Genomic DNA, 10,544 nt, shown 5'->3' with positions numbered 1-10,544 from the left:
CCTCCCCTCCCCCACCTCTCCCCTCCTCACTGCCCCTCCTGCCTCCCCTCCCCCACCTCTCCTCTCCCATCATCTTTCCTTTCCTTGCTTTTGGTTTTGTCTTTCCATAACATTCTACACAGTTTCTTATTCCAGCCACCTCAATGTCTTGTCTGTTCTTTTTTTTTTCACTTGCCTTTGAGATGTTCCTTTGAATTTAATTAAACTCAAGAGCCTGGAAAATGTATTCAGTTCTGTCCAAAAAAAAAAAAAAAGAAATAGACAAGTATAATTTCCAGGTCATTTTTTTTTCTTTTTCACCTCCTACACTCTTTTTAGGCTCTCAGTGATTATAACCTCTTATTTCATACACTTTTTCTCACCAAAGTCACCCAACTTGGCCTCTAGTCAATTCGACGTTTTTTTGTGTTTTTTTGATGCTAGGGATAAAGACGCTGAGCAGAATGAAAAGCACCCAGTGGCAATCAGAATGAACGGCTCCACGTTTTCAGCCCTTCTGAAAATGATTTTTCATTTAAGAGATGCTTTTTGACTCTAGTCCAGATCAAAACAAAGCAAGGTCAAAATTTCCTGAGCATCACAATGTAGTGAAGCCTGGGAATTATCTCTCATGATGAGATTTCCAGTTCATATTTCCAGGTGTGGAAAGTATTTTCCCAGAGGTTTAATGACAGAGCCAACAGAGTAGGTACCTGCCTGATTCAAACAGGTAAACAGATTTGTGGTCTCGCATCACACGTGGGTTTTATTGATTCTACTGTTGTTAGTGACGTGGGATTAAGAAGATGTGGAAATGAACTCACCAGGCGCAGGTCCTAGAGAGAAAATCCATGACTCACATGGATGAGTCTTAGCGAGTGTGCTTGGCTGCAGGATCGTGTATCTCCTGGGAGTCTCAGAGCTTGGAAAAGAAGCCTTTCCTGGAGAACGGGGCAAAACATTTAAGAAAAGTCCAGCCTTCATTAAGGAGCATAGGAGAAGATGGTGAAGAATAGTGAGAAACCAAATGGATAGCAAAGGAAAGAAGTTAACATTTTCTGAGCTTCCACTGTGTGCCAGGCACATCACAAACAGCATCTCATTTCATTATCTCAAGAGGTCCCGCAGGAAGAGAGAATACCACCACCAATTTCACAAATGAGGAAACTGAGATTGGGAGTCTAAACAACTTGTTCAAGTTATACTCACAGTTGGTAGGTGGTGATGGCTAGATTTGAGATCAGGGTCTGAAGCTTAATATATGTGTCTTTCCACCATCTGGTGCTATACTGAAGAAAAAAAAATTTAATAACTGGAGTTTTTTAAGGCCAAGAAATAAAAACAAGAGAAGTTGGAACTTATAATTCTACAAAATATTTTGACTGTAGTCTGGGTGGAAGATGCTCTAGACTACGGCAGACTTTGGTTCAGTTCTGGTTGGGCTGCTTAGGAGTTCTGTGACCTTGGGTAAGACAGTTGACCCTCATGAAGCTCAGTCTCCTCATACATGAAAGGAGGGGCTGGTGCCACTTGGGGGGTGGCGGGTGGGGCAGGGGGTAGACAGTTAGGGGAGGGGCACACCCATGGTGAGGAGCCTGCTATCAGCAGTCTGCTCTGGGCATGCTGTCCCTCCACCTTTCTGGGCTCAGCATTGCAACTGCCACAGCAAAGCCTTCAAGGGGACTTATCATCATAAAGATGACATTCATCACTCCTTAAATGAAAAGAAACCAGGGAGAATCATTAACTATTGCAATATCACATCTGTTGTGTCTAATTTAGAACTCACCAGAGACTAAAACCACTGTTTACTAAAATACTGTCTGGGTGCCACGTACTTTCAATGAGATTCCCTATGCACAAGAAAAACACAAGCATGTTTTCTATTTGAACGCCAAACTGGAGAGGTTACCTTGTTAAAAATCCCAGTTCCCTTGTTTATGTAAATGCCAGGTGTTTATAAATATAATAGTTCATAAATATTCTTTCTATTGAGATCATCTCCTGCTCACCCCATGCCTTTAACATGGTACAAGGAAACATGTCAGAACTTGCAAAAGCACTTTGAATGGAGAATAAAGTATGGGTATTTTTTTTAACGAACCTAAAAACTCCTGGGAACAATGGAGACAAGCCAAAAAAATGGACTTGTCTTTTTAGGAGCTTCCAGTGAGAAGGAAAATCCTCCACAGGGGCTCTGAAATGGGAGAAAAATGGTTGAAAATGGAACCAAAGATTAATTGCTTCTCCAGGAGCCAAGCCAGGCCTGGAGGATAAATGGGAGACAGTCTTTGAATCCGAGCATCTATACCAAAGGCCTCCCAAGATGTGTGAACTAGTCTGATCCTCTCCCCTCCTGGAATGCGTTTTCGCTTCCTGTGTCTCCTGTCCTCCTCACCCCCACTCTAATACACCTGTGGAGTGGGGTAGGGGGTTCCCTTTCATGAAGAGCCAAGTTTGGGCCCCAAGAAGGAAACTGCGTAAGAAGAAAGTCACTCTGGGGTTGTCTCATTAATAACCTGCAAATTAAGCCTGATCCTGTCTTCCAGAATGGAGAAAAATTGGGGGGGAGACTTTGAACACCAACCTAGTTGAGTGGTTCTCAAAGTGTGGTTGCTGGACCAGCAGCACTGACATCATCTGGGAGTTTGTTAGAAATAGAAAACAGGTGGGCCTCAGACTTACTGAATCAGATGCTCTTGGGTGGGGCTCCACATCAGTGTTGCAACGAGCCCTCCAGATCATGCTGATGATGCTGATGTCACTGAAGTTGGAGAACCACTGGCCTGGGTCATTGGCTAATGGTAACCACAAGGGCCATTCCTGACTGATCCTATGCACCCGTTTATGGATTGCTTACTAGCCTTTACGCATTTCATTGAGTTCTTTCTACAATTTTTGTGGTTGGCACTAACATTTTTCCCATTTTACGAATGAGGAAACTAACATCACAGAGGTTAAAGAGATGACTCAAGATCACTCAGCTAGTAAGTGGGAGGGTCAAGGTTTAAATCTACATCTATCTCATAACACTCTTTGCATGCACTATGATCCTCTCAACACCGGAATTCCTGTCACATCAGAAATATCCGCTTTGTAAAAGGGAAGTGCAAGAATAAAGTCAAGCCTAACACAGAACATCAGATTATAGACTTGGAAGAAACTTTAGAACTCACCCTTGAACTCATGGATAAGTTCTTTACAGCAGTGTCCTCCAAAGTGTGTCCCATTGACCACTGGTTTCACAGAATATTAATAGGCAGTTTTATTATAGAGTTCTGGGGCAGATAAGTTTGGAAAATGGTGGCTTAAATCTTGCCAAATTAGTTTCTTAGCAGCAGGACTTAGTACTGCTACAGAATCCAGTCAGATACAAGGTGAGTCTCCAAGAAGAGTGTGTACGGCATGTCTCGTTCAATTAGTTACTGAATTATTTTCTCACGGAGCATTTCTTGGATCTAAAAGGCCGCAGAAGGAGACTCCAGAAGCCCCGCTTTGTAGCATGCTTTGGAAAGCAGCATCCAGGTGACTGCTTCCTTGGAGGTTCTCTATGCTGAGTGAAAACCTCCTCCTCAATAGCCGTCTGACATTGCTACTTATTCTTTCTTTGGCAGGACTGACGGACACCAGTCCCTCTTCCACATCCTCGCTATTTGGAGATAGGAAGACAAATACTACATTCCCTACAAAGATTTGTTTCTCCAGGGTTCAATTCCCAGGGCTTCCAGACATTCCTCCATGGCTCTATTGTCATGCCCTTTAGGCTGGACTGTTGCAGCAGCCTTAGAGCTGGCCTTTCCCCTTCTAATCTTGTGCCTCCTCTAATCCCACAGCAGCCAAAGCAACGATACAGAATGGTCCTATCTTGTCTCTGCTTAAAACCCTCCAATAGCTCTTCATTGAACTTGGGATTGAAATCCAGCTCTCTAAAATGGCCTAAATGCCCTGAGGCATCTTCCTCCTTCTTACCTCCAGGCCTTTGCCCTTGCTGTTACCTCTGCCTGCATTGCTCTTCATCACTGGTTGAGAGGCTGCCACCCACTGACCTCTTCTTAGGTCTCAGTTTAAATGTCATGTTCTTACAGGTCTTCCTAGAGACGCAGTCTAACCTAAGGATCCTGTTATAACCTACATCATCACTGTGTACTTTTGCCTCATGGCACAGCCCATGTTTCCTAATTCTATGTTTGTGTAATCATTGATTTAATGTCTGTATACCCTGCTCAAAGGTAAAATCATTTGCATATCCAACAAAGACCACTGTGCCTTGCATATGGTAGGGTCTCAAAATTTTTGGATAGATGTACAGCTGTTGATCTCCAGACCTTTCATATCCTTCACTTCCATCTTCTCAGATCCTGGTGTGTTCTGCCTGGGTGGGTTAAATGGAACTGTCACCTTCCATGCCCTGGATATCATACTTCAACTAATGTAAAGCCAAAGACCAAATTAGTTTTTCCAGTGGCCCCCTCCAAACTTGGGCTCACATCAGACTTACATTAAGTCTTCAGACACACCCCGTTCTTTCCATATGTGTTCTCCTGTGGTATGATGTTCCCAGGCTAAACATACGCTGCAAATCCCCAGGCCTCAGCACATGTCCTCCAGCTCAACATCTGTCATCCACTTCTCTTTTTTTCAAGCATGAAGTCATGGCTCACACCTAATGGAGTCACTGATAACTTGCACAGAAGTATGTTGAGGAGTGAGCACTGGGCCCTGTGACCCAGGTCCTCAGAGGCCTCCCACTAGATTAGCACCATTCTTCAGTGATAGCTCCTCTTTCAGTTGAGGGCTAATGGTGGCGTTCCAGGTGTTATGTCATCTGATGAAAGGAGAGCTATTTGGACAGACCCTCCACATAGACTGACACTGACGGGGCCCAGTTTGAACAGAGAAACAATGTCCCTCCATTCTCACTGGCACTTTCATTCCACCCATTTTAGGTCCTGGATCTCCTTTTCTGCTGCCTATCTTGGGGCATGTATCCTGACCTCCTTGTTCTGGACCTTTCTGAACTAAGTAGATTTTCTCCTTCCACATAGTCATTTTTTAATTTAAAATGCTCTCTGTGTTGTCTTTAGTATTTACCATAGGAATTGGATTAAACTGAAGAGGAGGAATGTAGTGTAATAGTTAATGATTCATGACTAAAACTGTGATCTTTAGATCCACACAGAATTGGGTTAGAATTCTGGCTTCATCAATCACGAGATGTGACCTCAGGGGAGGTATTTATCCTCCTACAAGCCTCAGAATCCTTACACATAAAATGAATAGTTCAAATGCACCTTTCAGAACTGGGGCAGAGACCTAATTGGCACTGTGTTTGGTAGGATAAAAGGGGGCTGGAGCTGTTGTTGTTTCTTCTACTGTTTCTCCTTCTACTGTTCGATCTCTGATATGTCTTTCTTCCATAGCTAGTCGTTCTCTGAGAGGAGTGAACAAACTTTCTGTGGAGGTATAGGGCTAGTAAATATTTTAGGCTTTACAGGCTATACCATCTCTGTTAAAACTACTCAATTCAGCCATTATAGCAGACTTCCAAGGACAACACATAAACAAATGGCCATGTCTGTGTTTCAGTAAAACTTTACAAAAGCAGGTTCAGGTGGAATTTGGTCTACAGGTTGTAGTTTGCCAATCCCTGTCCTAGGACGTCACTTTTAGCTGCTTATTTGATTGCTCTGGAAATTGGACTCCAGGCTTCTGCACCACTTGACTTTTGGCCTGAGGGGAGGCAGGAATCCTTGTCACCATGACCATGCAATCTTCAGTTTTACCAGATGAATCTCTGTGCTATTTGTGGGAAACCTTGCAGATAGTCCAGGAGGAATGACTCCAGTCAGCCAAGAAAATACCCTTCTTGGGAAATATCATGGAGGCAACAAAACCAGTTTCTGGAAGGAGGACAGGAAATTTGTCCAGTCAGTTGAAATGATAAGGGCCTACAGCAAATGCCAAATTAGAAGAGACTCTAACAAGTAGCAGTTTGTGAAGAGGAAGAAGTCTAATGTAGCTTGCTGGGTTTCTTGGCTGGCTCTAAATGCTCTCCGTTAACGGGGGCCACATTTGGCTGCTTGTAGCTGAAATCTGACTATAGCCGCTGAATTAAATGGAGATTTAATATTGATAACCTAATGGGAAGTCTGGATGCAGCAGCCCAGGGAGGTATAGCTGGTCAAAGTTTCAAATATCTTGGCTCCTCCTAGCTTCCTGTCCTGTGATCCTTAGAATAATGGCTCTTGACTTCATAGTCACAAGAAGGCTGCTGTGCCTCCAGGCGTCAACTGCAAATTTCAGGCTAGAGAAAGGAAGAAGAGGCAAGGAGCAAAGGCCTGTCAGAACTGTCTGTCCCAGGAGCCTTAGGCATGTGACAAGGGAGTCTGAAGCAGTGAGTGTTTTTAACTGGGTACACTGATACCTCAAACAAATCTGGGGTTCTCCTAGTAAGGGGAAAAGAAGGGTGAATTTGGGAGAGATGATAGCAATGTCTGTCATGTTCTCCAAAACGGCAAGTCTGGGCTGCACAGTGGCTAAGAACAGGCCTCTAAAATCAGTTTTTCTCGGCCAGGTTTCCTCATTTCCGAAGGGGAATCGTATCTCTACAGGGCTGCTCTTAGGATTAGATAAAACAATTCATGTAAAGTACCAAACATTAATGTCATTATTAGTTGTATTGCTACTATCCCCCGACCTCAAAAATTACATTTTTCTTTGAGGTAAATTGTCTGATTCCATAATAGCCCTCCCGTGAACTTACCTAAGAAGGAAACCGTACTGTCACCACATAACCTCTTAGCCGTCACCACATAACCTCTTAGCCGTCATGACTTTCCAAATAAAACAGTAGAGAATGCTTGGAAACACTGAGTAATTCTGTTTGCAAGAGACCCAAGGAAACACTTGAACTAGGTTCTGAAAAATAAGTAAGAATTTGCTTACTTATTGCAGAAAGGAGGGAACCAGAAAGAGCATTCCAGAAAAAGGGAACATCATGTACAAAGGCCTAGTATCGAAAAAGAGCATTCTGCCTCATTATATCACCAAGTGGCAACCACTTCTAACTGCAGAGTATCAGTGGACTTTTTCCAGCAGTCCCAAAGGCATGACTAGAGGGCTATTAGGCAATTACAGTGTCGCCATAATCAAAGATGAACTCTTCGTGAAAGGCTTATATTTGTCAGATGGAGATAAGCAGACATCTGGGGCCACCCGTTCAGAAGCTTTTAGACCACATGTTATTCCTGTCCTGGAGTTAGTACTCTACAAACACCTTCACATTGCACCATTCTGATAACTTTCTGAAGTAAGTGTTATAATCCCCATTTCATGTGCGAGCAAACTGGAGTTCACGCAGGTTAAACCATTGCCCAATTCACCCAAGCAAGAGCATTTGAACCTAATGACTGTTCTCTCAACCACAAATCTGTCATCTCTCCAGGCAAGCCACCTACCCCCTCTGTCATCATTTTTATATCATCTTTGTGTAGGAGATGGTAGCAAGGTTTCTCAAGACTTAGAATTTTAGGGCTAGAAGAGCCCAGGACTGCGCTATCCAATAGGATGGCTAACTAGGTACACGTGACTATGGAGCACTTGAACGTGGCCATGTGGCTAGTGCAACCGATGAGCTGAATTCTGAATTTTATTTCATTTTAGTAAGTTTTAGTTTAAAAACATTCAATTCAGATATTGGAAAACATCTAAGTATGTTCAGAATAACGTGGGTATGGGAATCTACTTTTTCTCCCATAAATATTATGAAATTAAATACATATAAATATGACTGATAAAAATTTAGCCTCTGAATTGAGATGTGCTATAAGAGTAAGACACACCCTAGATTTCAAAGATATGGTGCAAGATGTACAATATGTCATTAATAAATTTTCACGTTGATTCTATGTTGAGATGATGTTTTGGATATATTGGGTTAAATGGATATAGTATTATAATTATTTTAATCTGTTTCTTTTTACTTTTTAAAATGTGACTACTAGAAAATTTAAAATTGCTTATGTGACTCCTATTATAATTCTATTGAGCAGTACTGTTGTAGAGAACACATCTCACTTTTCAGGTGAGGAAAGCTGGCTTCTCTCTATCTCAAAGAGAAGTTGACCCCTTGACAGGGATAGATGCCACTCACACCTTTGTCTCAAGTGGCACAACCTTGGGAAAGACACCACGCTTCCATGGACCCACTTCTCAAAAACTGGTAGAATTCTTTCACACTCCAAGTGTCTATGATCCCATGAAAATCTTCAGAGTTCCAAAGATATTAATCATCGTAGGTTTACATAAAGAAAATCAGAATTTAAGATATAATATAGAAAACTGCCTGGTAATGAGTTATGCTAGTATTATAGACTTGATTCAAAATTTAAATTCATTAATAATTATCCTTGTTGGATACATACATATTACATATATATATATATATATATATATATATATATATATATATATATGATTCTGTTCTTATTTCCGTATTTTAGATAGGAAAATGATAAATAACTTGCCCATAGTCACTCAGCTAGTAAGAGGTAGAGCTAGGACTCAGGTTGTTGTCTATTTGATCCTAAAGTCTGTACTCATACCAACTACCCGGTCATGTCAGCGCCCAGAGATTCTACATGGCAAACCTCTTCAAAATGCCCTTTCCTTTTAGTACCCAGCTGTTCACCCAAGGACCACAACTGGGTCTGTACCAACAAGGGAAGGAATTTAGAGTCTGGATGCCCTGAAATCTGCACAAAAAGATTTCAGGGAATTTCGAGGCGGGAGGTTATGAAATAGCCTCCCAGACCAAAAGGAGGGCCACTCGTTTGTTAATTTAATTTTGTTTAGGTTACTGAGCCATGATTCATCCTTAATTGCATTGTTTCGAATGACTAAATAGTCTAAATATTAACAAACTGCTAAGTAGTTGCCCAGCCTCAGTTTAACTAGGACATCTTCAGCTTAGGAGTTATTAAAATCAAAACGCTGTTGGCCCTCTGCTGGGTACTGGGTGATCTGCCCACTGAATGACGGCCCCGGAGCCTGGGGCCACAGAGCTCAAGCAGACAAGGAATGCATCCCTTTTGTCGCTGTTGCCCGGGTGGGATTTGGGCTTCCCCCTTCATTCGGGGTTGAAGATTCCTATAGAAGGAATGCCAGAAGAGAGACTAATCTGATTCAGTAGCTCAACCTTCCTTCTGACTGTGGACCTTTGCAACGTGCTCCACCAGAAAAGTTTTGAAACATGATAAAGCATAGCTAGACTTCCATGTTAAAGGCACTCTCAGAATATATTCTACTGGGCCTCAGACTCCTTACTTACCAAATAGGAATAATAAAGTCAGCTCTACCCTTTACTCCTCTAAAGTGAAATGATCTCTTAAAACGGGCTTTGGAAACATTTTTCAAACAGATTTTCAAAACAAAAAAGATCATTGACTTAATACTAGTCTTTTCCAGCACATTTGTAGGTTTCAGTCTTTGAACATGGAGCTCATCTATGTTTAACTTCATATCACATTTCCAGCCCTATATTTAAAACAAATAATTTCAAAGTATCCCAGCAACTTGTTAAAGACTATCGGGAACTGAGAAAGGATGTAAACTTGGGCTCCATTTATGGTTAAGTTTCCAGAACACAAGCGTTGCAGGGGAAAGAGGTTATCATGGGAAAGATGGTACCCCGTCAGTGGGCAAGCTTGGCTTTAACTATAGTTTGAGGGGATGGCACACCCCACACCTTAGATCAATGCTTCTCACAGGTCAACACGCATGAAAACCACCTGGAGAACTTGTTGAAACATAGATTCCTGGACCCGATGCCTGGAGACTAATTCAGTGGGTCTGGGCTGAGGATGGAGAAAGTTAGGTTCTAACCCAGCCCTGGTGAATGATGATGCTGTCGGTCCATAGGCTGTACCTTGGATAGGACTGTCCCAGGTCAATCCTGCAGGTGGTCACAGCTACTAGGGCCATTCCAATCAGCCTCAGACCCTTTCACTACCTGGACAGCTGGCTAATGGCCCCTACCCCCAAGGAACCCCCTTATCCCAGAAATAGCCAAGCCCAAACTTCTCCCTTTCCATTTATCCTGAGTGACTGCAACGGCCCCTTGAGTAATCCCCCGTCTCAGAATGATCTTACAACCACACATAAATTTACTTAAAAATAAGCACAGGCGCAAACATGCAAGAATCCACTTAACATGAAGACTGGCGGATTTCAGAATAATGTCCTTGTACTACAAATACTCCCACCCCAGGATGGACTGCAGAGGTCTTAGAAAGGAAAGCCTGGATGGATAGCCACAGCTGGGAGCAAGAAAGGGAGAAATACTCCGTCATTCCACCCGCTCACAATCCTTTGCCCGCTCATTGTGAAAGGGAGGTGAACTGAACGGCAGATCTGTGAAAAGAGCCCTTTTGACTCCTTCCACATTCTGACTCCTGAGTCGGGCTGGTGTGCTGCAGACACAAGAACATTCTTAAAGGCAGAACATCTGAACGGGGCAAGAAAGGGATTGACCGCATGTACTGGTGGCCGGCTCCAGCCGCCTCGTA

At 42.7% G+C, this 10,544-nt stretch overlaps 1 protein-coding gene across 1 annotated transcript in view; it reads right to left on the bottom strand.

Annotated features, from left to right (window-relative positions):
* Positions 1-62: 62 nt before the first annotated feature.
* CACNA2D3 (calcium voltage-gated channel auxiliary subunit alpha2delta 3) overlaps positions 63-10,544 on the bottom strand; it is an 899,902-nt gene continuing 889,420 nt past the window's right edge. The window contains exons 43-46 of the mRNA XM_027121113.1: positions 6,743-6,897; positions 1,189-1,268; positions 804-920; positions 63-233 (exon numbers count right to left, since the gene is read on the bottom strand). The gene's annotated coding sequence lies outside the window, so the exon portion shown is untranslated. The remainder of the gene's footprint in view (positions 234-803; positions 921-1,188; positions 1,269-6,742; positions 6,898-10,544) is intronic.

This window comes from Aethalodelphis obliquidens, unplaced genomic scaffold (genome assembly GCF_003676395.1).
Source record: "Aethalodelphis obliquidens isolate GAN/ISIS:26980383/991018 unplaced genomic scaffold, ASM367639v1 scaffold22, whole genome shotgun sequence".
Classification (NCBI taxonomy): domain Eukaryota; kingdom Metazoa; phylum Chordata; class Mammalia; order Artiodactyla; family Delphinidae; genus Aethalodelphis; species Aethalodelphis obliquidens.
The sequence above is the reverse complement of the archived record's forward strand: the minus strand, read 5'-3'. Positions and strand labels throughout refer to the sequence as shown.